Below are 25,079 nucleotides of genomic sequence, written 5' to 3'. Positions count from 1 at the left end.
TGGTTTTTCTCCTTCAATTTGTTAATATGGTGTATCACATTGATTGATTTGTGTATATTGAAGAATCCTAGCATTCCTGGGATAAACCCCACTTGATCATGGTGTATGATCCTTTTAATGTGCTGTTGGATTCTGTTTGCTAGTATTTTGTTGAGGATTTTTGCATTTATGTTCGTCAGTGATATTGGCCTGTAGTTTTCTTTCTTTGTTACATCTTTGTGTGGTTTTGGTGTCAGGGTGATGGTGGCCTTGTAGAATGAGTTTGGGAGTGTTCCTCCCTCTGCTATATTTTGGAAGAGTTTGAGAAGGATAGGTGTTAACTCTTCTCTAAATGTTTGATAGAATTCGTCTGTGAAGCCATCTGGTCATGGGCTTTTGTTTGTTGTAAGATTTTTAATCACAGTTTCAATTTCAGTGCTTGTGATTGGTCTGTTCATATTTTCTGTTTCTTTCTGGTTCTGTCTCGGAAGGTTGTGCTTTTCTAAGAATTTGTCTGTTTCTTCCATGTTGTCCATTTTATTGGCATAGAGTTGCTTGTAGTAATCTCTCATGATCCTTTGTATTTCTGCAGTGTCAGTGGTTACTTCTCCTTTTTCATTTCTAATTCTATTGATTTGAGTCTTCTCCCTTTTTTTCTTGATGAGTCTGGCTAATGGATTATCAATTTTGTTTATCTTCTCAAAGAACCAGCTTTTAGTTTTATTGATCTTTGCTACCATTTCCTGCATTTCTTTTTCATTTATTTCTGACCTGATCTTTATGATTTCTTTCCTTCTGCTACCTTTGGGATTTTTTTGGTTCTTCTTTCTCTAATTGCTTTAGGTGTAAGGTTAGGTTGTTTATTTGAGATTTTTCTTGTTTCTTAAGGTCGGCTTGTATAGCTATAAACTTCCCTCTTAGAACTGCTTTTGCTGCATCCTATAGGTTTTGGGTCATCATCTTTTCATTGTCATTTGTTTCTAGGTATTTTTTGATTTCCTCTTTGATTTCTTTAGTGATCTCTTGGTTATTAAGTAGTGTACTGTTTAGCCTCCATGTGTTTGGTTGTTTTCAGATTTTTTTCTTGTAATTGATATCTAGTCTCATAGCGTTGTGGTCAGAAAAGATACTTGATACGATTTCAATTTTCTTAAATTTACCAAGGCTTGATTTGTGACCCAAGATATGATCTATCCTGGAGAATGTTCCATGAGTACTTGAGAAAAATGTGTATTCTGTTGTTTGTGGATGGAATGTCCTATAAATATCAATTAAGTCCATCTTGTTTAATGTATCATTTAAAGCTTGTGTTTCCTTATTTATTTTCCTTTTGGATGACCTGTCCATTGGTTAGAGTGGGGTGTTAAAGTCTCCTACTATTATTGTGTTACTGTCGATTTCCCCTTTTATGGCTGTTAGTATTTGCCTTATGTATCAAGGTGCTCCTATGTTGGGTGCATAAATATTTACAATTGTTATATCTTCTTCTTGGATTGATTCCTTGATCATTATGTAGTGTCCGTCTTTGTCTCTTGTAATAGTCTTTATTTTAAAGTCTATTTTGTCTAATATGAGAATTGCTACTTCATCTTTCTTTTGATTTCCATTTGCATGGAATATCTTTTTCCATCCCCTCACTTTCAGTCTGTATGTGTCCCTAGGTCTGAAGTGGGTCTCTTGTAGACAACATATATACGGGTCTTGGTTTTGTATCCATTCAGCCAGTCTATGTCTTTTGGTTGGGGCGTTTAATCCATTCACGTTTAAGGTAATTATCGATATGTATGTTCCTATGACCATTTTCTTAATTGTTTTGGGTTTGTTATTCTGGGTCTTTTCCTTCTCTTGTGTTTCCTGCCTAGAGAAGTTCCTTTAGCATTTGTTGTAAAGCTGGTTTGGTGGTGCTGAATTCTCTTAGCTTTTGCTTGTCTGTAAAGGTTTTAATTTCTCCATCAAATCTGAATGAGATCCTTGCTGTGTAGAGTAATCATGGTTGTAGGTTTTTCTCCTTCATCACTTTAAATATGTCCTGCCACTCCCTTCTGGCTTGCAGACTTGCAGTTGAAAGATCAGCTGTTAATCTTATGGGGATTCCCTTGTGTGTTATTTGTTGTTTTTTCCTTGCTGCTTTTAATATTTTTTCTTTGTATTTAATTTTGATAGTTTGATTAATATGTGTCTTGGCATGTTTCTCCTTGGATTTATCCTGTATGGGACTCTCTGTGCTTCCTGGACTTGATTAACTATTTCCTTTCCCACATTAGGGAAGTTTTCAACTATAATCTCTTCAAATATTTTCTCAGTCCCTTTCTTTTTCTCTTCTTCTTCTGGGACCCCTGTAATTCGAATGTTGGAGCATTTAATGTTGTCCCAGAGGTCTCTGATACTGTCCTCAGTTCTTTTCATTCTTTTTTCTTTATTCGGCTCTGCAGTAGTTATTTCCACCATTCTGTCTTCCAGTTCACTTATCCGTTCTTCTGCATCAGTTATCCTGCTATTGATTCCTTCTAGAGAATTTTAAATTTCATTTATTGTGTTGTTCATCATTGTTTGTTTGCTCTTCAGTTCTTCTACGTCCTTGTTAAACGTTTCTTGTATTTTCTCTGTTCTCTTTCCAGGATTTTGGATCATCTTTACTATCATTAATCTGAATTCTTTTTCAGGTAGACTGCCTCTTTCTTCTTCGTTTGTTAGGTCTGGTGGGGTTTTGCCTTGCTCCTTCATCTGCGGTGTGTTTTTCTGTCTTCTCATTTTGCTTAATTTACTGTGTTTGGGGGGTCTCCTTTTCGCAGGCTGCAGGTTTGTAGTTCCCGTTGTTTTTGGTGTCTGTCCCCAGTGGCTAAGGTTGGTTCAGTGGGTTGTGTAGGATTCCTGGTGGAGGGGACTAGTGCCTGTGTCCTGGTGGATGAGGCTGGATCTTGTCTTTGTGGTGGGCAGGTCCACGTCCGGTGGTGTGTTTTGGGGTGTCCATGGCCTTATTATGATTTTAGACATCCTCTGTACTAATGGATGGGGTTGTGTTCCTGTCTTGCTAGTTGTTTGGCATAGGGTGTCCAGCACTGTAGCTTGCTGGTCGTTGAGTGAAACTGGGTCTTGGCGTTGAGATGGAGATCTCTGGGAGATTTTCGCCGTTTGATATTACGTGGAGCTGGGAGGTCTCTTGTGGACCAGTGTCCCGAACTTGGCTCTCCCACCTCAGAGGCACAGCCCTGATGCCTGGCTGGAACACCAAGAGCCTTTCATCCACATGGCTCAGAATAAAAGGGAGAAAAAATAGAAAGAAAGAAGGAAAGAAGATAAAATAAAGTAAAATAAATTTATTAAAATAAAAAATAATTATTAAGAAAAAACATTTTTTAAGTAAAAAAAAAAAAAAAAGATCCCTAGGACAAATGGTAAAAACAAAGCTGTACAGACAAAATCACACACAGAAGCATACACATACACACTCACAAAAAGAGAAAAAGGGAAAAATATATATATATCTTTGCTCCCAAAGTCCACCTCCTCAATTTGGGATGATTCGTTGCCTTTTCAGGCATTCCACAGATGCAGGTACATCAAGTTGTTTGTGGAGCTTTAATCCGCTGCTTCTGAGGCTGCTGGGAGAAATTTCCCTTTCTCTTCTTTGTTCGCACAGCTCCCAGGTTTCAGGTTTGGATTTGGACCCGCCTGTGTGTGTAGGTCACCTGAGGGCATCTGTTCTTCGCTCAGACAGGACGGGGTTAAAGGAGCAGCTGATTTGGGGGCTCTGGCTCACTCAGGCCGGGGGGAGGGAGGGGTACGGATGGGGGACAAGCCTGCGGCATCAGAGGCCGGCGTGACGTTGCACCAGCCTGAGGCGCGCTGTGCGTTCTCCCGGGGAAGTTGTCCCTGGATCACCGGATCCTGGCAGTGGTTGGCTGCACAGGCTCCCAGGAGGGGAGGTGTGGATAGTGACCTGTGCTCGCACACAGGCTTCTTGGTGGCGGCAGCAGCAGCCTTAGCGTCTCATGCCCGTCTCTAGGGTCCACGCTGATAACTGCGGCTCGCGCCTGTCTCTGGAGCTCCTTTAGGCAGCGCTCTGAATCCCCTCTCCTCGCGCACCAGGAAACAAAGAGGCAAGAAAAAGTCTCTTGCCTCTTCGGCAGCTCCAGCCTTTCCCGGACTCCCTCCCGGCTAGCTGTGGTGCACTAACCCCTTCAGGCTGTGTTCACGCCGCCAACCCCATTCCTCTCCCTGGGATCCGACCGAAGCCCAAGCCTCAACTCCCAGCCCCGCCCGCCCCGGCGGCTGAGCAGACGAGCCTCTCGGGCTGGTGAGTGCTGCTCGGCACCGATCCTCTGTGCGGGACTCTCTCCGCTTTGCCCTCCGCACCCCTGTGGCTGCGCTCTCCTCCGTGGCTCCGAAGCTTCCCCCCTCCGCCACCCGCAGTCTCCACCCGTGAAGGGCCTTCCTAGTGTGTGGAAACCTTTCCTCCTTCACGGCTCCCTCCCACTGGTGCAGGTCCCGTCCCTATTCTTTTGTCTCTGTTATTTCTTTTTTCTTTTGCCCTACCCAGGTACGTGGGGAGTTTCTTGCCTTTTGGGAGGTCTGAGGTCTTCTGCCAGCATTCAGTAGGTGTTCTGTAGGAGTTGTTCCACATGTAGATGTATTTCTGATGTATTTGTGGAGAGGAAGGTTATCTCCCCTTCTTACTGTTCCACCATCTTGAAGCTCCTCTCTATCCTGATTAGTTTTTAAAAAGGGTATGAGAAAGCCAGAAAGTTGGTAATGTTTTAGTTTTTATTTTATAGATAGGAAAACTGGGTTGAAATAATTTGCTTTAGTTCATGTAACCAGATTTGGGTGAAGACATGATTAGACTCTAACTCAGAATTTTGATTACTAGTCTGATGCTTTGTCCTATTTGTCAGCATTTCATGAAGGTGCTTTGACAGGGGTGTTTGTAGAGGTTTAGAGACATAGACCAATCTTTTATTTAATATTCCATGCATTATTCTCCTACTTACATGATCTTACAAATCTTACATCTATTCCTCTATTATGAGTCCCTTTAAGGAAGGAAGGAACTCGGGCTTGCTGATTTTGGTATCCCTTACAATGCCCACGAGAATGCCTTGCATAAAATAATCACTCAATAATAACTGTTTTGGATATTTCCCCAAGCCAAACTTTGAGTAAACAGCTGCATTTCCTTTAAGTTTGCCTGATTGCAAATGTTGTCTCTGCTGTTTAATAATTACTACATACCAATGACGTGCGTATAGTAAACAATACTTTGACTGTGATTTCAGGCTACGTGTCTTTCTGAATTTAATTAAGATATACCATTATATTCCTTTTTTTATGGAAATTAATAGAAAACAAGCAATACATTATCAAAAACTTATATAATCCTTTTATTAGCTGAAAGGTGAATTATTTTGTTTATTGTATTATTGTCAAAACTTAAATTAAGAATTTACAACTTTAATCAAACTGTAGGCTCCGTGTGTGCTGGGATCCTGCCTGTCATTTTCACAGCTATATTATAGCCAGTATTTAGAATAACAGGAGATGTTTAATAATATTTGTTGCGTGATTGGTGAGGCTGTGGTTTCACTGAATGATGAACCTTTGACTCTTTAGATAATATGATTATTAGGGTTAAAACTTGTAAGGCACTTTCATATAGGTCAGCTCATTTGATTTTCACAGCAACCCTGTGAGGTAGTTAAGGCAAGTATTATACCTTCGTTTTACCAGAAAATCAACTGAGGCTCAAAGAGATGAAATAACTCCAGAAATCACCTCCCTAAGCAGTAGCAGGTGACCAAGACTTGAATCCAAGTGTTCTTACTCCAAATCGTGTGTTCATTCTGCATTTTCATGTAGTCAGTAGAGGATTTAAACACAGAATAGAATGTTGGCCAAGGCATTCATGTTAGATACTTTTTTAAGGTGCTTTCTGGAAAGTTATGTGTAATAAATTGAAGTGACTTTGGTATGTGAAAGATGGCGCCATCAAGGAAATCATATTCCTGAGTGTGGTGAAAGAATTAATTTGAAGCAGTTCTGAATTGTCCTTTGAGCCTTATACTAGGAGAAAACTAAGTACAAACGTTTTATTCTCCATTTACTTCCTTTGCCTCTATTTTCCAGCTTGTCTGAACCATGAGCTATTTAAGACTTCAGATTTTTACCAAAGTCTTCTGAATATCCTTTTGTACTCTGTAGTTTTTTCTCCTCCCAGCTGAGAAGGACCAGCTGACTTATTTTGGTAGTTTTAAACCTTGTGCTTTATTGTTTTCCTCCAGTGTTTTCTACCCGACGCCAAAGTGCAGATGCTGTGATTGCTTCTTCTAGCTCAAGACATCTGCTTTTCAGTGGGTCCTTTTCTTTCTTTCATCCTCAATTATAATCTTTATGTGCACTGCTAATGTATAGAGTCGGATCTTGTCCTTGCAAGAACGAATACTCTCTTTTTAGCCTCTGGATTCTCCCATGGAAGGCACACTCAGTTTTATGTTGCATTTATGTTCTAAACATCTTTAAATCTATGGATTTTAAAATACTCCTAGAAGTACAGTTCTTTGATATAAAAGCATGCATTTGAAGGCCATAAGTCTAGGCACAATTTTCAGTGGGGTTAAATAAGAAGCACGGGGAAAATAGCCAATTTGTACAAGGTCATTTTTGTCTTTATATGCTCTCTCTCTACTTGTTTTTTCTGATTCAAGTCAAACAGAGTTTATATAGCCTATGAATAGAAAGTGCTGTCTGTTCTAAAACCTACCAAGAAAAATGATGGCTTAGATCAGAAGCCACACACTGGCTGCCCACAGGCAGTATTTGGCATGCAGAGTGTTCTTTAAAATTGAATTAATTGAGAACATTTAAAAATTGAGAGATTTCAGATATGATTCTGGATTTCTGGTTCTTAATGCGAAATGGGAGGTATGGCAGAACAAAACTCACATTTCTGTGTACATTTCTTTCTCTCTCCTTTTCTCCCTCCCTCTCCCTCTCTCTCTCTCTCTCTCTCTCTCCCTTCCTTCCTCTTTCCCTCTAGTATTACAACAGTAAATAGTTAAATTTAGTTCCAGACATGTATGATTTGCATCTTTTTGAGCATTTAAAAAAACCCATGGTTAAGGTATCTTTTTTTGTTTTGTTTTGTTTTTTTTTTTGGTATAAATCCTCCCCCCACCCCAAATTTAGTAGGAATTTTTTTGAAGTACATATTCTACTTGAAAATATGGAAAATAGGATATTAGCATCATTGTTCTCATTACCAAACTTTTACTGGAAAGAATTTTGGACCCAGAGCTAGAAGACCAGGTTTTGAGTTCTGGCTCTGCCACTTAGTAACTTTGAACAAATCACTTAAGTTCTGAGCCTGTGTCCTCATCTATGCAAGGGGGATGATTATATCTGCCAGCCTCATGGTCATGCGTATCAAATGTGATCATGGATGTGAAAATTCTTAGTACACCACATGGCACTATGCAAGGTAAGATACTTTGCGGGGGAAGCAGAGCTATAGCATATGGTTTCTCAAGGAGCTTAGGATGTGGTTACAGACTTACATATAAGATAAATAACAGTTGAAAGTATCCTACTGCCTACAAGAGATTGAAGCATTAAATATTATCAGACATAAGGAAAAGTACATGACCATGCAGTATAACCAAACTCAAAATTAATAGGGCATATATAGTATTTCTTCCGTTTGTTAATTCATTTATTCTACAAAAATTTATTCTGCACCTACTCTGTGACAAGAAGAATTGTAAGTGCTGGGGATAAAGTAGTGAAATAGAAAGCCTAGGTACCTGCTCTTATGGAATCTGTGTTTTAGTAGGGGGAGAAAGAGACAATACACAAGTAAACACATAGATCATCATTATAATTTCAAATACTGTTAAGTGCCATGAAGAAAATAAATGTAGGTTATATGATAGGGCTGATGAGCAGAGCTAATTCCATTTATGACTGTTGCCATATTACCATTTATTCTTTATTTTTATTGTGATAAAGTAAACATAACATCATAAAATTTACCATTTTAACCAGTTAAAGTGTACAGTTCAGTGGAATTAAGTACATTCACAGTGTAGTACAACCATGACCACTATCCATTTCCAGAACTTTTTCATCATCCAAAACAGAAACTCTATACCTATTAAACAATAACTTCCCGTTTCTCCCTCCCCGCAGCTCCTGGTAATCTCTATTCTACTTTCTGTCTTCTATGAATTTGCCTCTTCTAGATACTTCATATAAGTGGAACAATATAATAATTATACTTTGGGGTCTGGCTTATTCCACTTAGCATGTTTTCAAGGTTCATCCATATTGTAGCATGTATCATAATTTCATTCCTTTTTAAAGCTGCATAATGTTCAACCAAATATCTATAGCATGATTTTATCCTTTCAAAATGTTACCTATTTTAACATGATTTTGTAATAATTCTAATTTGTAAAATACTTTACAAAGTACTTTAATTGTACATGGTAAGAAGAGTGTTAACTCAGGGATTATTGGTTAAATTGTTGTAAAACTGTAGTGGTATCTGGCACAGTTGTTTTGTATAGTATTCTATGTAATGTGTCTTGTATTATTATTCCCAAAAATGAAGTAAGAGGATATAAATTGGGAGGAAATAGGGTCAGTAGGTTTTCAACAAATATGAAATGACAATGGCTGCAGTTTGGACCAATCCTACCTTCTCCCCTGCCACCCTCCCCCACCCAATGTAGGACTTCCCTCTACTCAGGGTGTTTTGGGAGCATTTTTCTAAAATAGATTCAGGTAATAGCTTTCTACCACTACTTTGGGATATAATTTCACAATCTAATAAATCTAATCATTGGGAAAATTTCTCAAGATTGCACATTTAGATGCTTGTCTGCTGCTTTGCAGTGTGATTTGCATACTGCTGGAATATACCTGCTGTACAACTGAGGAAACCAAGTTAATCGTAAGGAAAATATTAGGGATGGAAAGAAACAACTGGTGGCAAAGAGAAGATAGAATTATTGTATATTATGTGATTTTATTCAGAAAAGGAAGTTCCACATATTGGAAAGGGTAAAAAAGTAAGATTTAAAAAGGAGCTGAAATCTTGTTGCAAAAGGAAGAAGCCAGAAAGCAATATATATATAATATATATATATATATTACACAGCTTACTGCAGACTGAGGTTTAAAGCACATAGTGGTTGCTGCTTTGATTCTTAATCAGCCGACTTCTCAATTGCTTAAGCTATTAACTGAAAGGTAAGTATAGTACTTTGCTATATTAAAATCTGATGGTGTGCCACTCTTCTCTCAAAAGGAGCTCATTAAGATTTATGAAGTTATGCACAAATATTGAACACATACAGGGAGTGTGCACAATGAAGTAATAAAAATGCGTATGTCTCAGAACTGCAGTCTCTTTCATTGTGCGTTGTGACATTGCTGTACTTGGAGTTTAATGCTGGTACACATGGATGTCCAAACATTTTGCTCAAACTATTACTCTTAGAGCAGAGTGTGGACTCTGGTGAACTTGATTAAATGCCTCTTTTTGGACCGCTTTCCACTGGTTTCTTTTGAGGCTATAGAATGGCATGCCTTCCAACACAGAGCTGTCAATGCCTTTTTTGAGGTTTGATTGCTTTTATACTTTTTGAAGGTAAGGTTGAGATGCGTTAGTGGTGGTGCCTTTGGGGGATGGTTATATGAGGAGAGACCTTCACAAATATAACTTTAACCTTTTAGTTCACTTACTGCTGAGAAGGTTCTGTGTTGAAGGGAGGGACGACAGTGGTTTATTGGTAAAGGCGTGTTTCTCTCCTGAATGTATGCTGTTAGTAGCCAGTGTTTGATGACCTATGGACCACACTGGATGCCTGAATTCACAGAAGAATCCCTCATACCTGTAGCTGCAGCCACAGTGAGAATGTGTCCCTCTTCAGCTACAAAAGTTATCCTAACAAAGAACCCTTAAAGCTGAATTTTTTTCATCATTGCCACTCATTCTTTTGCTTCTTTGTTAGCATGAAGGAGAAGTTGCTGGGGTGCAGTGAATTTCTTCTGTGGCCTCATTTCCCAAGAGAACAAGCACAACTAGAGCAAAAGGAATAAAAGTACTTAGCTAGTCCTGATGGTAATTGAGTGGACAAATACTTAGAACTGATTTTATGACTCCAAATTATTTCCTTTAATAATCATAAAAGTTTTACTTAAAAAGAAAAGAAAGTATTTTGTTATGAAACTTGTATGTGGAATTTAGATGTTAAATGCAGAGCTGGTTATGTTTTTGCCATGCATAATCACAAAATTAAATGCTAGGTTTGTGATTTGGCCACCTATAAAAGGGTGCGTATGATTGGAAGTTTTCTTTCTTATTCTATTTAGTGATTCTTCACCCAACAGCTGTGAAATGTCACCATCTCTGTCATTCAGGAGTGGATGCTTTGTGGGTTGTCTACATACTGCCTGTCTCCTACCACCTGTTTCTAGCCATGTTGTGACAGAGAATCATTGCCGTAAGAAGGTGGGCGGAGGTAAATCCAGATTTTTCTAGTTGTTGACATTTTTGCCTGAAGTTTTTGTGGGAGAGGAGATCGAGTATGAAATGAGGTTTTGTGTTGTCTAGATTTTAATTACCTAGCCCTCTCCTTTATAAACATCATCAACGTACCATCATTTGGTGGTACACATATATTTTATGTCAAATTGTATAGGCTAGACTTATTTCCAGTTAAATAGCTTTACTACATTTTAAATTTTATCTCAGTTACACTCAAATTTGTTTATCACTTATTGTTTGACATCATATATTGCTTGTTACAGGTGGTTCAGTGTGAAATCTCACTTTGACCATACCATATAATCATAATGCCTTTTGTTAATTTTTTTTTCATTGAGAAGAACAGATTTGGATCCTGGAAGCAATATTTCATAATAAAAAACCAATAAACAATTGTAAGGATAGGGGCACTAAATGCAAAACAGAAATGCAGAGAAAGAATTTAGTTTAAGGTTAACACTGTGAAGTGAAATGAGATATGAAATTTAAATCTGATGGATTTAACTACCCTCAAACCATCTACAGCTACTTTGAAAGGAGTAAAATACCCCAACAGGGCATGTAAGAAACATGTGTTTAGTGTTGTCTTCTTGGTGCCTTGTGGAACAGATATTGAGATCAGTCACCTGGTTTTTCCTTATTGAAAAAGGAAGATAATCACAGAAGAATTTTAAATGATGACTGTATCACAGCTAGCATTTATCGATTGATTACTATGTGTCAGGATCTGTGCTTAGAACTTTACATAAATTAGCTCATTAACCAGTAGGTATTGTTATTATCTACATATTATGGAAGCAGAAACAGGCTTTGTGAAATTAAATAGCTTGTCTCTAGCAGCTAGTACGAAGTGAAGTCTCAGCACCCACCACTTATTGAGGAGACTGTCTTTTCTCGATCGTATATTCTTGTCTCCTTTGTCGTAGATTAATTGGCCATAGGTGCCAGTACATTTAAAGCTATAAACATACATAGTAATATTAATAACTTCAGTTAGCATGCTATGTTCCAGCTATCTCTACAGGCATTTGAGGAGTATTTGTCCTTGTATCTAATGATCCTAGAATTCTGTACATTTATAAATTTGGTGTCTATTCTCTGATATCCCAGTATCAATATTCATTTTGCAGAGCCATCAGAAGACTCTGTTAACCAGTCTTGCTTCCTTTTTTTTTTTAGCCTGTTTCCTATTATCTTTAATTCTACAGACTTAGGATAAATTCCTAAAACTAGATTCATTTTCACCTATGATTATAACACATAAGTTCTTTTATTTGTTGCTCAAAGACTTTATTTCCCACTAATTCCTAGCCAGGCAGCTATATTCCAGATATTATTAATAATGTATAATAATCGCTGCAATTTGAGTATCTACTTTATTCTGGCTTTGTGTTAGATGCTTTACATACATTGTATTTATTCCTTACAACAGTCCTACCAGTATGTAATAGTATTTATGCATTCCATATGTGGGCATTGAGGCTCAAAGTTGTTAAGTAAACTTGACAAATGCATTTACCTATTATGTGTTGGAGCTAGGATCATATTCGGGTAGGTAGTTCCGACTTGCAAGCCCATGCTCTGAAAGAAGGATCTTTGAATAGATAGTAATACTGCTGATTTATCACATATCTTTCTTTTAAGTTCAAACTGTCATATGATTTCTTGTTAGTTATAATGACATTCCTGTTTGAGAAAACAGATGGCATTCCCATTTTATAGATAGAAAAAGAAGGTAAGTGATTCAGTTGTAATAACAGATGCACAGCAATGTGGTTTAGCTTAGCCCTCGTCATTTCAGATGTCTTTCATAAATGATTGCTTTACTTTGCCTATAGTGTTTTTGTCTGTTTTCGCTATTAGTGCTTGTAGCCTTAGAATATTGTATGTTTCAGGAAAAATCATTTAAATGATATTACATTTCTATTTCCTATCGTTATGGTCTGTAGGTGGCAAAGGCATTTATGTAAAATCAGCACTTTGGCTGTACATTACTAGGCATAAAGCAAAAGCACTCCTGGGTTTCTATACCCACCAAAATTGCCATATTGTAGGAAAATGAATGGAAGTATAAATTTTGGGTGAAGGAAGGAGGCAATAGTGGTTCTTAAGTAAGGCTTATATTTGCTGCCAGGCAATTCTTAGAAACCAGTGGAGCTTTCTTGGCTAAATCTCCAGGGTTGACTTCTTAACTGAATGGAATCTAAAAGGTTCATTCATCATGAAACACTGATGTATCAAAAGAAAAAGAGAGAGAAAGAAAATTTTATAGCTATGGTTTCAATTTAGAAAGAGTTGAGAACCAGATTTATATTCCAAAGTTTTCTTTGAAGTTACCTAAAAAATATGAACTAATTGGACTAATCATACGACTGGCATACAAAAATGCAACTCTATAAACTTTTTTTTTTAAATTATTTATTTATTTATTTATTTTTGGCTGTGTTGGGTCTTTGTTTCTGTGCAAGGGCTTTCTCTAGTTGCGGCAAGCGGGGGCCACTCTTCATCGCGGTGCGCGGGCCTCTCACTGTCTCGGTCTCTCTTGTTGCGGAGCACAGGCTCCAGACGCGCAGGCTCAGTAATCGTGGCTCACGGGCCCAGTTGCTCCGCGGCATGTGGGATCTTCCCGGACCAGGGCTCGAACCCGTGTCCCCTGCATTGGCAGGCGGATTCTCAACCACTGCGCCACCAGGGAAGCCCTATAAACTTTTGATGATAATTTATAAAATGGGAAATCCAGATTCTATTTATTCAATGGGGAGATTCTAATTCAAATAATGTACATAGTAAGTGTGATGTGAAATACTATAATGTGATGGTATTGGATATGTGGTGAAAAATGAATCCAAATAAATAGCAATAATAAAAATGACTAGAATTGACCGCCTCAGCTTCTGGATGATATAACACACACTGTAGGATTATTGGTAGGGTTACATGATTGCCTCTTAAATTTGTTACTATATATTCTTGTATGTACAAAATATGTACATACATGAATCCCTTATACTTTAATATGCATCTATATCTATTTAATCTTTATCTATCTACCTACCTATCTAGCTATCTACCTACCTATCTATCTATCTAATCTCAATATGGATATCACTGTCTACCTCAAAGATAATTGCTATTTCAGTAAGTAACTTGGATCTCATAGATAGAGTCATAGTATTTATCATAAATGCTAGTCAAGTTGGACATTATTATTGGATAAAACCAACAATACAGTGAAATTTGTGGCTCAAGATGTCCTATTTAGTAGGGTTATTATAATAACCTATCAGCAAACAAAGGATAATTTATTTTTGGCAGATACATTTGTCTCTATATAAAATAGGGAAGGACTTGCCGGCAGTATTGAGAGCCATCACTCTAGGCAGCGATTTTCAGACTGTGATCCCAGTATGTGGAGCAGAGCAGCACCAGGGCATATGTGAGAAATGCAAAGTCTTGGGCTCCACTCCAGACCTCCTGAGTCAGAAGCCCTGGGACTGGGGCCCAAGCCTTCCAGGTGATCAAATGATGCACGCTCAAGTTTGAGAACCCCGGCTTAAAGAAACGAACCTTCCACTGAGGGGCCCTGAACCAAGATGGCGGAGTAGAAGGATGTGCTCTCACTCCCTCTTGTGAGAACACCAGAATCACAGCTAGCTGCTGGACAATCATCGACAGGAAGACACTGGAACTCACCAAAGAAGATACCCCACATCCAAAGACAAAGGAGAAGCCACAATGAGATGGTCGTGGGGCGCAATCACAGTAAAATCAAATTCCATAACTGCTGGGTGGGTGACTCACAAACTGGAGAACACATACCATAGAAGTCCACCCACTGGAGTGAAGGTTCTGAGCCCCACTTCAGGCTTCCCAACCTGGGGGTCCAGCAACGGGAGGAGGAATTCCTAGAGAATCAGACTTTGAAGGCTAGTGGAATTTGATTGCAGGACTTCGACAGGACTGGGGGAAACAGAGACTCCACTCTTGGAGGGCACACACAAAGTAGTGTGCGCATTGGGACCCAAGGGGAAGGAGCAGTGACCCCAGGGGAGACTGAACCAGACCTACCTGCTAGTGTTGGAGGGTCTCCTGCAGAGGCAGGGGGTGGCTGTGACTCACCATGGGGACAAGGACACTGGCAGCAGAAGTTGTGGGAAGTACTCCTTGGCATGAGCCCTCCCAGAGTCTGCCATTAGCCCCACCAAAGAGCCCAGGTAGTCTCCAGTGTTGGGTTGCCTCAGGCCAAACAACCAACAGGGAGGGAACTGAGCCCCACCCATCAGCAGTCAAGTGGATTAAAGTTTTACTGAGCTCTACCCACCAGAGCAACACCCAGCTCTACCCACCACCAGTCCCTCCCATCAGGAAGCTTTCACAAGCCTCTTAGATAGCCTCATCCACTAGAAGGCAGACAGCAGAAGCAAGAAGAACTACAATCCTGCAGCCTGTGGAACAAAAACCACATTCACAGAAAGATAGACAAGATGAAAAGGCAGAGGGCTATATACCAGATGAAGGAACAAGATAAAACCCCAGAAAAACAACAAAATGAAATGGAGATAGGCAACCTTCCAGAAAAGCAATTCAGAATAATGATAGTGAAGATGATCCAGGACCTCAGAAAGAGAATGGAGGCAAAGATCAAGAAGATGCAAGAAATGTTTAATAAAGACATAGAAGAATTAAAGAACAAACAGAGATGAACATTACAATAACTGAAATGAAAACTACACTAGAAGGAATCAATAGCAGAATAACTGAGGCAGAAGAACGGATAAGTGACCTGGAAGACAGAATGGTGGAATTCACTGCTGCAGAACAGAATAAAGAAAAAAGAATGAAAAGAAATGAAGACAGCCTAAGAGACCTCTGGGACAACACTAAACGCAACAACATTCACATTATAGGGGTCCCAGAAGGAGAAGAGAGAGAGAAGGGAGCAGAGAAAATATTTGAAGACATTATAGTCAAAAACTTCCCTAACATGGGAAAGGAAATAGCCACCCAAGTCCAGGAAGCGCAGTGAGTCCCATACAGGATAAACCCACCAGGAGAAACATGCCGAGACACATAGTAATCAAATTGGCAAAAATTAAAGACAAAGAAAAATTATTGAAAGCAGCAAGGGAAAAATGACAAAAAACATACAAGGGAACTCCGATAAGGTTAACAGCTGATTTCTCAGCAGAAACTCTACAAGCCAGAAGGGAGTGGCATGATAAAGTGATGAAAGGGAAGAATCTACAACCAAGATTACTCTACCCAGCAAGGATCTCATTCAGATATGATGGAGAAATCAAAAGCTTTACAGACAAGCAAAAGCTAAGAGAATCCAGCACCACCAAACCAGCTCTACAACAAATGCTAAAGGAACTTCTCTAAGTGGGAAACACAAGAGAAGAAAAGGACCTACAAAAACAAACCCAAAACAATTAAGAAAATGGTAATAAGAACATACATATCGATAATTACCTTAAACGTGAATGGATTAAATGCTCCAACCACAAGACACAGGCTTGCTGAATGGATACAGAAACAAGACCCATATACATGCTGTCTATAAGAGACCCACTTCAGACCTAGGGACACATACAGACTGAAAGTGAGGGGATGGAAAAAGACATTCCATGCAAATGGAAATCAAAAGAAAGCTGGAGTAGCAATACTCATATCAGACAAAATAGACTTTAAAATAATGTTACAAGAGCCAAGGAAGGACACTACATAATGATCAAGGGATCAATCCAACAAGAAGATATAACAATTATATATGCACCCAACATAGGAGCACCTCAATACATAGGGCAACTGCTAACAGCTATAAAAGTGGAAATCGACAGTAACACAATAATAGTAGGGGACTTTAACACCTCACTTACCCCAATGGACAGATCATCCAAAATGAAAATAAATAAGGAAACACAAGCTTTAAATGACACAAAGACCAGATAGATTTAATTGATATTTATAGGACCTTCCATCCAAAAACAGCAGATTACACTTTCTTCTCAAGTGTGCGTAGAACATTCTCCAGGATAGATCACATCTTGGGTCACAAATCAAGCCTCAGTAAATTTAAGAAAATTGAAATCATATCAAGCATCTTTTCTAACCACAATGCTAGGAGACTACATACCAATTACAGGAAAAAATCTGTAAGAAGTACAAACACATGGAGGCTAAACAATACATTGCTAAATAACCAAGAGATCACTGACGAAATCAAAGAGGAAATCAAAAAATGCCTAGAAACAAATGACAATGAAAACAGGACGATCCAAAACCTATGGGATGCAGCAAAAGCAGTTCTAAGAGGGAAGTTTATAGCTATAAAAGCCTACCTCAAGAAACAAGAAAAATCTCAAATAAACAATCTAACCTTACACCTAAAGGAGCTAGAGAAAGAAGAACAAACAAAACCCAAAGTTAGCAGAAGGAAAGAAATCATAAAGATCAGAGCAGAAATAAATGAAATAGAAACAAAGAAAACAATAGCAAAGATCAATGAAACTAAAAGCTGGTTCTTTGAGAAGATAAACAAAATTGATAAAGCATTGGCCAGACTCATCAAGAAAAAGAGGGAGAGGACTCAAATCAATAAAATTAGAAATGAAAAAGGAGAAGTTACAACAGACACCGCAAAAATACAAAGCATCGTAAGAGACTACTACAAGCAACTTTATGCCAATAAAATGGACAACCTGGAAGAAATGGACACATTTTTAGAATGGTATAAGCTTCCAAGACTGAACCAGGAAGAAATAGAAAATATAAACAGACCAATCACAAGTAATGAAATTGAAACTGTGATTAAAAATCTTCCAACAAACAAATGTCCAGGACCAGATGACTTCACAGGTGAATTCTATCAAACATTTAGAGCAGAGCCAACACCCATAATTCTCAAGCTCTTCCAAAAAATTACAGAGGAAGGAACACTCCCAAACTCATTCTATGAGGCCACCATCACCCTGATAGCAAAACCAGACAAAGATACTACAAAAAAAAGAAAATTACACACCAATATCACTGATGAATATAGATTCAAAAATCCTCAACAAAATACTAGCAAACAGAATCCAACAACACATTAAAAGGATCATACACTATGATCAAGTGAGATTTATCCCAGGAATGCAAGTATTCTTCAATATACGCAGATCAATCAATGTGACATGCCATATTAACAAATTGAAGAATAAAAACCATATGGTCATCTCAATAGATGCAGAAAAAGCTTTTGACAAAATTCAACACCCATTTATGATAAAAACCCTCTGGAAGGTGGACATAGAGGAAACCTACCTCAACATAATAAAGGCCATATACAACAAACCCACAGCAAACATCATTCTCAATGGTGAAAAACTGAAAGCATTTCCTCTAAAATCAGGAACAAGACAAGGATGTCCACTCTCACCACTATTATTCAACATAGTTTTGGAAGTCCTGGCCATGGCAATCAGAGAAGAAAAAGAAATAAAAGGAATACAGATTGGAAAAGAAGAAGTAAAACTGTCACTGTTTGCAAATGACATGATACTATACATAGAGAATCCTAAAGATGCCACCAGAAAACTACTAGAGCTAATCAATGAATCTGGTAAAGTAGCAGGATACAAAATTAATGCACAGAAATCTCTTGCATTCCTATACACTAATGATGAAAAATCTGAAAGAGAAATTAAGGAAACACTCCCGTTTACCATTGCAACAAAAACAATAAAATACCTAGGAATAAACCTACCTAAGGAGACAAAAGACCTGTATGCAGAAAACTATAAGACACTGATGAAGGAAATTAAAGATGATACCGACAGATTGAGAGGTATACCATGTTCTTGGATTGGAAGAATCAACATTGTGAAAATGAGTATACTACCCAAAGCAATCTACAGATTCAATGCAATCCCTATCAAATTACCAATGGCATTTTTTACAGAACTAGAACAAAAAATCTTAAAATTTGTATGGAGACACAAAAGACCCTGAATAGCCAAAGCAGTCTTGAGGGAAAAAAATGGAGCTGTAGGAATCAGAATCCCTGACTTCAGACTGTACTACAAAGCTATAGTAATCAAGACAATATGGTACTGGCACAAAAACAGAAACATAGATCAATGGAACAAGATAGAAAGCCCAGAGATAAACCCACACACCTATGGTCAACTAATCTATGACAAAGGAGGCAAGGATATACAATGGAGAAAAGACAGTCTCTTCAATAAATGGTGCTGGGAAAACTGGGCAGCTACATGTAAAAGAATGAAATTAGAACACTCCCTAACACCATACACAAAAATAAACTCAAAATGGATTAGAGGCCTAAATATCAGACCGGACATTATAAAACTCTTAGAGGAAAACATAGGAAGAACACTGTTTGACATAAATCACAGCAAGATCTTTTTTGATCCACCTCCTAGAGTAATGGAAATAAAACCAAAAATAAACAAATGGGGCTTAGTGAAACTTCAAAGCTTTTGCGCAGCAAAGGAAACCACAAACTAGACAAAAAGACAGCCCTCAGAGTGGGAGAAAATATTTGCAAACGAATCAACGGACAAAGGATTAATCTCCAAAATATATAAACATCTCATGCAGCTCAATATTAAAAAAACAAACACCCCAATCCAAAATTGGGCAGAAGACCTAAATAGACATTTCTCCAAAGAAGACATACAGATGGCCAAGAAGCACATGAAAAGTTGCTCAACACCACTAATTATTAGAGAAATGCAAATCAAAATTACAATGAGGTATCACCTCACACCAGTTAGAATGGGCATCATCAGAAAATTTACAAACAACAAATGCTGGAGAGGGTGTGGAGAAAAGGGAACCCTCTTGCACTGTTGGTGGGAATGTAAATTGATACAGCCACTATGGAGAACAGTATGGAGGTTCCTTAGAAAAGTAAAAATAGAATTACCATAGGATCCAGCAATCCCATTACTGGGCATATACCTAGAGAAAACCATAATTCAAAAAGACACATGCACCCCAATGTTCATTGCAGCACTATTTACAATAGCCAGGTTATGGAAGCAACCTAAATGCCCATCGATAGACGGATGGATAGAGAAGATGTGGTACATATATAGAATGGAATATTACTCAGCCATAAAAAGGAATGATATTGGGTCATTTGTTGAGACATGGATGGATCTAGAGACTGTCATACAGAGTGAAGTATGTCAGAAAGAGAAAAACACATATCGTATATTAAAGCATACGATAGAAATGGAAATCTAGAAAAATAGTGCAGGTGAACTGGTTTGCAGGGCAGAAATTGAGACACAGATGTAGACAACAAAGGTATGGACACCAAGGGCAGAAATCGGCGGAGGGGTGGGAGTGGTGGTGTGATGAATTGGGCGATTGGGTTTGACATGTATACACTGCTGTGTATAAAATTGATGACTAATAAGAACCTGCTGTATAAAAAAATAAATAAAATTAAATTAAAAAATAAAGTAAAATAGGGAAATTAAAAGTAATAATAATAACAGTAACTTATGGTAATAATAATAATATTGTAATAATAAAATATTTGTAGAGCATAGACGTTTACAAAACCTTTAACCTTCTTAGTCTACCCTGACATTGGTATTTTTAACTTATCTCTTCCTTCTAGCTCTTTCCCATCACCTATTCAAGTCTGTCTCTTTTGCTACCATTTTATCTTTACTTCCCTTCTCAGCATGTCTCTTGAAAGAGTAATTTAGTCTGCTTTCATTTGTTTTCATCTCCCAGTCTCCTCACTTCATTTTGTATCACTCCATCAGTATGTACACTGTTCTTTCCATTGGCATTCTCAGCTGCTGAGTGTAGCAGACATTTAGCTGTTTAAAATAGAAGAAGTAATGAAACTTCTCTGTTAAAAAGGATTCATTTGTTCTGATTCTAAGATCAATGCACTCGTTCCTTCATCGAACATACATTGATTTTCTGTGATGTAGGTATTGTTCTGTGTGCTGGAGCAGTGACTAATAGAGAGGATCTTAGACTTCCCTGGTGGTCCAGTGGTTAAGATTCCATGCTTCCGATGCGGGGGGCACAGGTTCGATCCCTGGTTGGGGAAGTTCTGCATGGTGTGGCAAAAAAAAAGATCTTCCCTCATAGAAATAACATTTTAATGGGAGAAAGAAGAAAATAAATACCTCAAATATATAAATAAGTGAATAAGATAATTTCAGATTATAATAAATGAAGAAAATACAGATGGTCCCCAATTTACAATGGTTTAACTTACCATAGTGGGAAAGTTATATACATTCGGTAGAACCTATACTTTGAATTTTGGATTTTGATCTTCAACCAGGCTAGCAGTATATGGTACAATACTTGCTCCTGATACTGGGCAACATGGGCGAACTGCAGCTTCCTTCAGCCACGTGATCCCAAGGGTAAACAACTTCTGCACTTAGAACCATTCTGCACCCATACAACCATTCTGTTTTTCATTTTCAGTACAGTATTCAATAAATTAATGAGATATTCAACACTTCATTATAAAATAGGCTTTATGTTAGATGGTTTTGCCCAACTGTAGGCTAGTGTAAGTGTTCTGAGCATGTTTAAGGTAGACTAGGCTGAGCTATGATGTTTTGTAGGTTAGGTGTATCAAAGCATTTTCAACTTACAATGGGTTTATCTGGATGTAACCCCATCGTAAGTTGAGGAAGATCTGCACTACAGGATATTGGGAGCAAGAGAGACTGGGGTGGGTGTCTCTGGACTCTGAAGGGCAAGATACTCAGGAGGTGCTCTCTGTGGAGGTGGTCATGAACTGAAATTGACCGTGCAAAGACTAGAGGGAGAGCCTTCAAGGCAGAGCTAACATTTAATGTGAGGTCTAGAACAAGCTTGGCACAGGGGCATTGGTTTGCACCCTTGGAGCTTCCAGGGTGAAATCTGAAACCAGCTCCAATATGTGGAGGGCAAGGAGAGACCCAAGAAAGAGAGACCACTCCAGATTGCTAGGTGGCACATTTAACAAGCAAGGGAACTTACAAGCTTGTCTTGGGTGCTAGAAGATGAGTAGATCTCCACACCTGCCCAGCAAATCTTAAGAGGCTTTACTGGGGTTCAGTCACGTATTCAGTCCAGATGGTCTCAGTGACACATTACTCTCTCAAGGCTACATCCTTGGAACAGCTCCCACTGTGGGCACGGTGGGCAGAATGTCCATTCCAAGGACAGGGGAGGGAGTGAGGACCCTCAGACTGCCTGGGTAGTCAAGGTAGTTGACCTTGAGGGTCAACCGGTGGTCATGTGCTCTGACAGAGGGACAGAGGGAAGGCCAATGTGGCTGAAGTGTAGGGAAGGAAGGGAACAGGGCTGTGAAGTGAGGTCAGAGAGGTTGAGGGGGGGAGATGATGAACTTTCTCTCCAGTGAGAAATTTAGATTTTTAATCTCATTTTGATAGGTAGGTAAATTCTGAGATTTTCAGCAAGGAATGGGGGGCAGTATTATTCAATTTACATTCTTTAAGTCTCATTCTGGTCCCTATCAGGAGAGAAGGAACTTGACTTATCAGTTGGAGCATTCTACTTCAAGGTTAAATTCCTGTACTAGATGTGGCAATTAAAGTTCATGTCATTGTAATTAGTTAATACTAGGTGGGTATGAATGTTAGATCAATGTAGAGAAATGTCCTAAAAAGACTTTTGTTATGTATTGCCACAGAAGTGCCTTAAGCTCTGGGTGAGGCCAGGTGGTTGGATTCTGGGCCCCAGCTTTTATCTCCTTTGTATATAAGCCTTTCCCACCTTTTTTCCCCTTCCATCTTCTCTTCTTTAGATCAGTTAAACTTACCTTCTTTTTTTATAGGGAAGTGATTTTTCTAGCAGCATAACAGTTTTTCAGCTCTTGCTTATTTATAATTAAGTGCACTTTTAACATCAGTGGGGAGGCAAAGGGTTTTAACACCATTCAAACATCTACATCTCAGTGAATATAACTGAAACATGTAATACAGAAGAGAAGAGCAGAAGAAAATCTGGAGATTTAATTGTCAGTCCTCTACTTTGACAACTTTTCACTTGAACATCCTTCACTGCCAAGGTTACCATTTCTCAATTATCCTGTTTCCCTTGTCTTGCCAGCTGCTGCTGCTTGGGGAGCAATTTCAAGGTTTCATCCTTTCTGAATTTATCCTTCAGTTTCCAGTTTCTTCTTCCCTCAGCTTTTGCTGTTATAAAATTCACTTAAATTTTGCTTTTTTTTTTTTAACAGATAAATGTGACAATTCTGAAAGTGCCTTCGGCCCTTGACTGTGGTGGAAGTTTTTAAACTGATCCCTGGTGTTTAGCACATTGAATGAGAAGTGAATGCCCCCTCCTTCTGTGCCCTTGTACAAAGTCCAGAAGAAGTGTATCATTCAGCTTTTTTTCTTTTGGGTTTTCTTCTTTGGTGATGCCCCTTTGTCCAAAATCCTTCATTGCTCTATTATACTTCAGTTTGCTCCAACTTGGTTGTTATTTAAAAATCAGTTAGAATAAATCACATTACAGATTGGATTTCTCCCTTCCCTTTTTCTTCTTATCCACTGTGCCCTTTCTTTTCTTCCCCCCTCCTACCCCTTTCCCACTTTCTTCTTCCTGTGTGTCCCTTCCTAGTTTTATCCTAAAATAGTGACACATACTTGCTTCCGGCTCATGTTGGCAAGTACACAATATATTTGGCTCTACCACATGACATGACCAGCATTCAGCAAATACTCATCTGCTAGTTATTGAGCTGAAAGTTGGGCCAGGCCCTAGGTATTTCCAAATGTGTGGTGCACAGTCCCTATCTTTAGGAATCTTGTATGACAGTGAGGGATGGAGATAAGTAAATAGAAAATTATATTACATGTGGCAAGTGCCTAGTATGTATAAAGTAGGGCACTTAACGAGGTCTTGTCCAAATCCTATAGGAGGAATTCTAACCTGCACCCTGACCAATGGATAGAAGTTAGCATTTTGAAGAGTGGATGGGGTGAGGGGTGGGTGGCTAATATGTTTCAGGGGACAAGGAGGTGAGATTTAGCTGGAAGCCCTGGAAGAAATTTCGTAGAGTTAAAATACTGACTATGAGTGTATGTGGAGAGAGAGATGGGGAAGAATGGCGTAAAATAAGATTGGAGACGTAAAGAGAAAAGTGTTTTTGTTTTTTTCCCTGATACCAATACAAGTTTTGTATAACCCTGCTAAGGATTATGGCCTTCTTTTTTTTTTTTTTCCGAAACAGAAAGGAATCATGTGAAGGTTATAATCATATGAAGGGTGTCTCATGATCATAGTTACATGTTTGACTACAGCATAGAGAATGCCTTACACTCAGTCAACAGTATTTATCAGGCACTTACTAAGTACTACATACGGCAAATAGAGTCATGGAAAAAGCAGACACAGACCCTGCCTTCAATTCCAGAGGATGGCAATATTGGCAGCAGGAAGTCCAGTTAGGAAGCTGTGTGTTGCCCATGAGAAATTTTGGTGGTCTGAATTGTAGTATTGCAGTAGGTATGGAAATAAGTGTGTAAGATTAAGAGATATTCAGGAAATAGTATTGACAGAACATGGTAATTGACTGGACTGGTGTGGGGGTGGTATGAGAGGGAAGACAGGGGTCTTTACAGACTTCCAAATGTTGACCTGCATTCTCCTTCCTTTTTTAGTTTGACAGCCTGGTGACTTTGTGGTGTTTCTGTTTCCATGTGTCTAGTTACCAGTTTGACCAGCTGTCAGTTCTGTCATCCCATTTGGTGGGTGGACAATGGTACGGAAAATACAATGGGTCATTGACCTTGTAGCAGAGGCCCTTTGCTATGGGAAACCAATCATCAAGAATTATGCTAAGCAGCTCTTCTTGTCAGATGAATTTTGCTAAACTGCTCATTCTGTTATAGGATATACAGTCCAATATGGTCACAGGGATTGGATGTAGAAGAGGAGGCAGGATGGCTGCAAAAATGTGAGAAAAGTAGAAGCTCATAACAAAGCTAGTAGTAAGAGTGCCCGCTCCGCAAAACAAACACAAAGGCAATAGAATGGAAGATTCTAAATGGGCATTTGGTTTACTGAGAGTGAATACTAAACCAGATTATCTCTTTAAGACACTTCCTGAGGACATAAATATCATGTATTACACTGTGAAGAAAGGTTTCTGGAAAATGCTGCACACTCAGATATGCCTCTGGTTAAAAAAAAGAAAAAATCTGGTTAAGTTTGTTGAACCCAGAATTTTGCAAATCCATTTGCCCCCTTTGTTTTTCACGAATACCGTATTAACGTTCTGTGAAAGTGATGCGTCACAGAACACACGGATTAGGGAAATGCTGGTCTAACCAAGTAATGACCATAGTAATGGCTAATACTTATTGAGCATTTATTATCTTCTATGCATAGTGTTAAATTCTTTTCATGAACTATCTCATTTCGTTTTCATACGAACAACACTATGAGGTAGATATTGTTGTTATTCTCTTTTTTTTTTTTGGTTGCAGAATTTATTTTTTCTAAACTCTCTTTTTTTTTAACATCTTTATTGGGGTATAATTGCTTT

The 25,079-nt window shown here is 38.6% G+C and overlaps 1 protein-coding gene across 3 annotated transcripts in view; it reads left to right on the top strand.

Annotated features, from left to right (window-relative positions):
• The window catches only part of TAFA2 (TAFA chemokine like family member 2), a 587,396-nt gene that overhangs the window by 405,942 nt on the left and 156,375 nt on the right, over nucleotides 1-25,079 (top strand). The window lies entirely within an intron of this gene.

This window comes from Balaenoptera borealis (genome assembly GCF_965194805.1).
Source record: "Balaenoptera borealis genome assembly, chromosome: 13".
NCBI classification, from domain to species: Eukaryota; Metazoa; Chordata; class Mammalia; order Artiodactyla; family Balaenopteridae; genus Balaenoptera; species Balaenoptera borealis.
Note: the sequence above shows the minus strand (reverse complement) of the source record. Positions and strands in the feature narration are given on the sequence as shown.